The sequence below is a fragment of the Protopterus annectens genome, chromosome 4.part0 (assembly GCF_019279795.1).
Source record: "Protopterus annectens isolate FY-2018-M chromosome 4.part0, PAN1.0, whole genome shotgun sequence".
NCBI classification, from domain to species: Eukaryota; Metazoa; Chordata; order Ceratodontiformes; family Protopteridae; genus Protopterus; species Protopterus annectens.
Genome location: NC_056733.1, coordinates 1,885,642,004 through 1,885,650,038, shown reverse-complemented (window position 1 = coordinate 1,885,650,038; position 8,035 = coordinate 1,885,642,004).

Here is an 8,035-nt window from a genome sequence, read left to right as displayed (position 1 = left end):
CAAGGGAAAGGGTAGAGTAACTGCCTGTAGGCTGCCACAAAATGCCGCATAACACAAGTACACAGGTCACCCCAAAGCAAGCAGAAATATGATGCACTCAATGTCCATGCTGGTGTGAATTACCTGAGATGTACCTCCCTGGTCAACATCAAGAGAGACATGGATGGTCCCTCTGAGTATGTACCCCAGGGCGGTATGACACTGGCTGTGTGTAGCATCCAACCCTCACCAAGAATGATGCCACAGTACAAACACAGAATGCTCATGTTTAACAGCTGGCACAGTTACAGCTGTCAGTCCAAGAGGGTTTAATGTCTGTCTGCTTGAGATGTCAAGCATGACAAGCCATGCTGCTGTTCCAGGGATGGCTTGCAGCTGTTACCCGTGTGCGTCTGGATACTGGATAAGGCCTTTGCCGCATCCATAGAGCCGTATGTAGGCAAGGCCAAAAAGACTACCCACCACCCTAGAAAACATAAGTGGTAGGAAACATAAGGGTAATGCTGACCAATGCCAGATGTGTAAACTGCAATATGCATGCCCCTGAGGCACTTCCCATTATGGAGAAAATTGATGTCTGTGCAGTGACAGAAGCCTGCTGCAAGCCTAGTGATAGCACACCAGCACTACTAGGTTATACCACATATCATGTGTTATGGCCACAACACCTGCACCAAAACATCAAAGAGGGGGAGTATCCATATGCAGCACAGACACCCATATTGCCAGGTAACTGACAATGCACTAAGCAGCGGAGACCACCCATGTGCACATAACTGTAGTCAAAACTGCTGTACAGTCTGTAGCATGCGACAGACCACACTCTCACACACAAGAACTCCACCCAGACATCCGAAGACACTGGACAGTATGAATGTCCCACCAAATACCAGAATAGGTACACACAAATTACCACATAGGTGTCAAACCATTATGTATGCAAGGAGTAATCAGGGACCTAGGGACACAGGTCGACATTAATCTGTCATGTGACACCCACAATGCCAATGTGGCTATGAAGATTGTCGATATTGGACACCATATCATGGAAGGATTCACATCAACATCAACAGAGGTCACTGTGTCACTGTACTGTTCCCTTATCAGACCCATAATCTAGTACAATGACTCATATGGGATGTACCGTTAGTGACACCTGCAGCGGTTCGGAAGACCTCATAGTTACCCCACCAACAGGATAAAGGGTGTGAAATATATGTCATATGCTGCCTGGCTGTAGACACCCCAGCTGACTGCAGTCACACACTGCCTACACAGAGGCATTGTATGTCTATTGTACAAGGCCATGTCCAACACAGGAGTAATGGACATGCTCCACCACAGGAAATCAAAGCCATTGGAGCTGTGAGAGTCACAGATGTCAGCCTCAACACAATGAAATAAGATGTGCTGGAGGGACAGATACATAACCCAGAGGCTCCCCACACCCAGAAACAGGATCCCAATCCATGGTAGGCAGAGCCCCTCACTGACACCCCTCAACAGGAATATTGCCAAGTGGATGGATGACCGTACATGTATACTGGGGTCCTCACTGTGTCACGACCAGACAGAGGCACAGTGAAGAACTTCATAAATGGCCATAATTGAACATAGCAAGGGGTGGCGAAAGACACACACACTCTGGCTAGGCTTACTAATGGCCTAGGGTGTATAGCCTAGTATGAACCCATGAACCTATGAAGATACAAAACGTACAGGACACTAAGGATAATCACAAGGGTTACCCAACTGATGGTAGGAACCATGTTGGGCATCCACAGATATGCTCCGAATCACACAGATATTACAAACAACATACCAAACACACACACATATTGCTAACATACAACCTGTCAGGTGCAGTGCAAACAACCCCCCCCCCCGAGTGCAAAGTACCTATCTCAGCAGACTGATGGTCCCCTGACATTGCAGATGCTGAGGTAACAGCCATCATCTGCAAAGCAGAACACACAGCAGCAAAGGTATGTGATGGTGTCCTGTGCTGAGGCCAACATGGACTCCAAGAATAATGGAATGCCAAATCACACTACTGCCCAATGTCAGCCTTACCACAGGATATGTACCCAAAGAGCAGTGTACAACAACAGTGGTCCATCACAACAAAGGTGTTGCCTGAATGGATACTCCAAACTACCACCCCAGGATCCTGACAAGCTTGTTCTGCACAGCTATGGAAAGGATAAGTATGTACCGCAAACAGAAGGCTATTGTGCACCTACTGATACTGGACCCTACACAGTGTGGCTGTCGTAACTGCAGAACCTGCCCCTAAACATGTCTGACCCATTTGAAGCAGTCATTAAGGTCATTGATGAGGGCAATGTGGTCCACACAGCGTAGCTGGACCGTGCACATGCTTCTAGACAATACCGTACGAGTTCAGTATGGATATGTTCAGCAGCTTAAATATATACCCTATGTCAGTAGAGGGGTTGCAAACCAGACCAAGGACAGAACTGACATGGTCAGACATGCCGCATCCATGTCAGACTACAAAGCGGATATGAGGGGCATCCCACAAGGCCTGGTCTTGGCGCCCCCACCCCCATTCTGTATATATGTCCCATAGGTATAGGCCAACATGGAAGGACTGTGACTGAACATGTATGCAGAGGAGTACAAACAGCCCACCATATCCGACCCCCAGCTGACACAAGCAACCCACAAAAGGGCCACCTACAAACAGACAACTGTAGCCATAGCCATGTCAGCAAGCTAATTGCAGAACTGTGTATAGACAACCACCGTGGATATACAGTAAGTGCCCACAAATTACCACACAGGTGTTAACCCATGAGGTACCTAACATGTAATGTGAGACCTGGGTACAAAAGGTGATAAATATCCTGCACTGGACAAACATGTGGCTGTAGTGTTCAGAAACATGTACCATATACCCACCCAAACATGAAGGTTGGCAGATGTAGATAAGGGGAACTCACTGTGGCTCTGCAGCCATCCTCCATCAGCGTCACAACTGACTACAATAGCCCCTGTGGGATATACCGCAGCAGACACCTCCATCAACTGTAAAGTCCACAACAGTACCCCACCAGGGGTAGCAAAGAGCATGAACAGATGCCATGTGTTGCCTGAGTAAACAAACTGCAGCCCCACACACCGCCATCCTTCCTTGCTACAGGAAAGCTGTGCCTGATGTATGAAGCCATGTCCAACCTGGAATGAATGAACATGTTGCACCTTGTACAATCTGAATGGCAGTGAGCTATGCACATGAGAGACCTGAACCCCAGCACTGACATACATAGGACAAGCTGTACAGAATGATCCATAACACAGAAGGCACCCCCACTCTTCAGTAAACTCCTGGTACAGGTCAGCCAGAGAGTCACATATCGACACCCCTCAAGAGGAATCCTGATGAGTGTATGGGAGATGGTAGGCTAACCCTGGGTATCACTGTTATGTCAGAGGTAGACGGAGGCACAGTATACTAACCATGACATATGTCATGGCAAACTCAGTTACAATGTGTGTCGAAGGACAAACACACCCTGTGACTAGCATCAGAAATGGCCTAGGGAACATCGCTAGTGTTTGCCAATGTCCACCCATGTTGTGGAATACACTAGCAATGTTGGACGAGCCTGGTGTAGGTAGTCCATATCTGAACATATTGCAACATGGTCATATGTGCACAACTGGCCCCTACACAGTCTGTTGTGCTCACTATGAAGATGTCAAGCAGTCATAGGACTAAAGCCCAGGATACTGTCCACCACAGTGAAAGTACTGAACCAGTACACTATACGGTACTACAGTGTTAGGTCATTATGAAAGTATGTTGAGAACTGTCTGCAAAGTATCCCATGCAATCCCTGCAGGCACAGTATAGTCCCTGTTGTGGCAGACACGAAGCAGTTGGCCAGTTAGTACACAACATGACACCCAACACACAACCATAAATGTGAGATATTGTTGAAGTTCACACTCACCCAAATATGTGGTGGACTTCAGAGTGCAACATATGGAAAGCTCACACTGGGCATGCTCACACACTTAGGCCATATCTCCATTTAGCAGTTGGCCACACATATCTGGTATTTGTATGTGTCAGTCCAGGAACCAACCACAACACAGCAATCAGCCCAGTGCACACAGTAAATGACTACAGAGACATAAGTGATATAGTGGATCGCCATCATATGCAAACATCTTCCACAGATACACAAGTTGGTCATAGGAACAGGGAATGCTATGGCAATAAAGACCTGCAAACAGTAGAACAGCACAACAAATATTGTGCATCCGACAATTGAACATATGGGTGTAGAGGTCAATACTAGGCTTGTTGCCCTAGGGAATGACAGCTCAGCCAGAGTGTGCTTGGCATCTGCATCCCCAGAATAGTAGGCTACTGTGCCACTGTAAAGTAGGTCACAGAAGGCAACATGTGAGGCTAGTGAGCTGTGCCTCTGTCAAGCAGGGGCACTGTGGAGGTCCCAGGGATTGAATGTACTAAGCCACAGCCATGTTGTCGGTGTGTGCTGTGAGAGGGTTGCTGAGGATCTCTGACAGTAGGTGTCCGTCAATAACAGACTGAGGGGAGCCCTATCTGCATTCTCTGGATGATTCCACTGTCAACACTGTGTTGTAATGAGTATGTGTGAATGAAGTGCCGTGCCGGAACTGTTCACAGATGTCCTCCCTCTGTGGGCTACAGCTCTGCAATGTATTAGGTTACTCTGTTGTACGGCGCATATATGGCTGGTGTACATCTGACAGGTGTCTTGTTGTGGAGCAGTCATGGGTATATGGGAGAGATAACTATCCCAGCCGAGTGTAGCCTCCCGGACATCTCAAATGCGCAGGTGAAAGCTGCTCTCTCTAAAGCTAAAAACACAGCATCAATGGGACCGGATGGTGTCCCCAGCTGTGTGCTACACGAGCTAAATGAGGAATTAAACCCGCACATAAGGCAGCTGTTTAATCTCAGCCTTACCACAGGATACGTGCCCAAGGAGTGGCATACGGCAACTGTGGTCCCACTCCACAAAGGTGGCGCCTCTACGGACCCTGGTAATTACCCCATAAGCTTAACAAGTCTAGTCTGCAAAGCTATGGAGAGGATCATAATGGAGCTCATAAACAAAGATATAGGGGACTTGCAGACATTGGACCCGACCCAGTTTGGCTTTGTCAAGGGAAGATCATGCCTTTTGAACTTGGTCGACTTCTTGAAATAGTCACCAAGGCCATTGATGAGGAAAGGCAGTCCATACAGCCTACCTTGACCTTGCAAAGGCTTTCGACACAATACCCCACTCGGGTATTGTAGAAAAACTACCAGCTTAAATGTAAACCCATATGTCACAAGATGGGTTGCAAACTGGCTTAAGGACAGAACCCACAGGGTTAGAGTTGCTGGCGCTGTGTCAGACTCCAAGCCGGTCACAAGTGGTGTCCCACAGGGCTCGGTCCTTGGCCCCTATTGTTTGGCATCTACTTCTCAGAAGTACAGGCCAACATGGGAGGACTTTGGCTGACAAAGTTTGCAGATGACTGCAAACTGGCCATAGTGGAAAGTGCATCGGACACGGATATCCTTCAGAAGGGACTCATGAAACAGATAGCTGGTGCCAGAGCCATGGCCTGAAGTTAAGCCAAAAATGTATAGTCATACCCTTCGGGAAAAACAAGGTAACCCCAAGCTACCATATAGGTGGCAATCCACTAAGCACAGAAGAGGTTATCAGGGACCTGGGGACCCAGGTTGACAGTGGCCTTTCTTTTGACACTCACATTGCTAAAGTGGTTAGAAAGACCTTCTACATTGCCCACCTGATCATGAAGGGATTCACATCCAGATCTAGTGAGGTCATTGTTCCCCTGTACTCTTCACTTATCAGACCAATGATCGAGTACAATGCCCCATTCGGGATGTATCTCACCCGACATCTGCAGCAATTGGAGAGACCCCAAAAGTTCCTCACCAAAAGGATAAAGGGACTCCAAAATCTGTCATATGCTGCCAGATTGAAGAAACTCCAGCTCTATTCAGTCGCATACCGTCTGCTCAGAGGTGACATGTGCCTGACATACAAGGCCATGTCCAACCGGAATTAATGGACATGCTCCACCTCAAAAATCCAAATCCACCAAAACCACTAGAGCAAGCGACTTAAACCTTAGCACGGATATAAATAGGACGTGCTGGAGGGATAGATTTATCACTCAGAGACTCCCTATGCTGTGGAATAAAATCCCGGTCCATGTGAGGCAGAGCACCTCGCTGACTCTGTTCAAGAGAAATCTAGACCTGTGGATGGGAGATCGTAGGTTTACCCCGGGAATCATCTCTGGGTCACTGCTGGACAGAGGCATAACAAACTAATGGGCACAGTATTTTTTCATATAAGGGGTGGCGTAAGCCACAATAATTTGGGCTAGGCTTATAAATGCCTTAGGGCAGATAGCCTAGTATAAACCTATGAACCTATGAACCTATGTGGGATAGCATGACCAATGCAAACCGTACACATGCTCATAGACTGCAATTGTCAAGGATTATGCTGAGTGGCCAGTATAGTCCTCCAGCATGGGTCCTCTGAAGTTGTCCACCCCAGTCTACACAAGTGTAGAGTCTGCTTGTGCTACATATAGTTTGTGTGCAGTGACAACCTTGCCTAGGGGTGGAGATGGGATATGGATGTCCAGGGAAAGGTGGGTATGTTCAGATATCAACAATGGTGGCCTACCTCTGGTGTGGAACAGTGAGTACCCATGTTGCAGATGGACAGGTGCAATATGTATTCCCCCATGTGGCTGTGGTGTGTGGTTCTGCCATAGCACATGGACCCACAAATTGTAGTGGCTGTAGGTTAAAGTGGTAGAGGCCTGAGTAGTTCTCACACACAATATGCCTGTACCTGATGTTAACAACTGGAATGGTGTATGTGAACACCTGCATATCCTGGCACTGTTCCCAGGGAAGCTAAGTGTGTGTCCTGGATGTGGGTGTGGTGTTCTGGACTGGTTGTGTTGTGTGTTACAGGTCCTGTGTTCCCAAAGCATGGTATAGAACATAACCTGCCAGTGCGATGTGCATATCTGACCCTGACGTAGGTGGCTGCAAATGCATATATATGTTATCCCCCACCTGACAGATAGTACTACATGTACATACCTCTGTAGAAATAAAGATGTCAGCACCCTATAAATACTACAGGATGCAGAACAGATGCCCAGTAATTCGGATAGTGCGCACTGCTAATGTGTCTCCTTCCAGTGTCATAATATAATTAGGTAGGGGTTCGAATCCTGCAAATGCTCAGTGTGTGTGTGTGTGTGTGTGTGTGTGTGTGTGTGGGTGAGTGGGGTTTGTGTGTGTGAAAGGCTGTGAGAGGGAAATGTCCCTTTTGGCAACTGGGAAAACACACTACAGGATGCACATTCCCCTTTCTAAACACTGATGATGTCAGCACCCTATACGTACAGCAGGAGAAGGGAAACCTCCCAGTAATGTGAATAGTGCGCTCCACTAATGCGTCCGTCTCGAGTGTCATAACATGGTTAGGTAGGGGTTTGAATCCTGTACATGCTCAGTGTGTGTGGAGGGGGTTAGTGTGTGTTCAAGACTGTTTGAAAGAAGTATCCCTTTTGCCAACTAGGAGAATACACTACAGGATGCACATTCCCCTTTCTAAACACTGAAGATGTCAGCACCCTATAAGTACAGCAGGAGAAGGGAAACCTCCCAGTAATGCAAATAGCGCGCTCTGCTAATGTGTCTGTCTTGAGTGTCGCAACATAGTTAGGTGGTGGTTTGAATCCTACAAATGGCAAGTGTGTGTGTTTGGATGAGGTGGGTTAGTGTGTGTGCAATTTTGTGTGAGGGAAATGTCCCTTTTGGCAACTGGGAGAACACACTACAGGATGCATATTCCCCTTTCTAAACACAGATGATGTCAGCACCCTATAAGTACAGCAGGAGAAGGGAAGCCTCCCAGTAATGCGAATAGCGCACTCTGCTAATGTGTCTGTCTTGAGT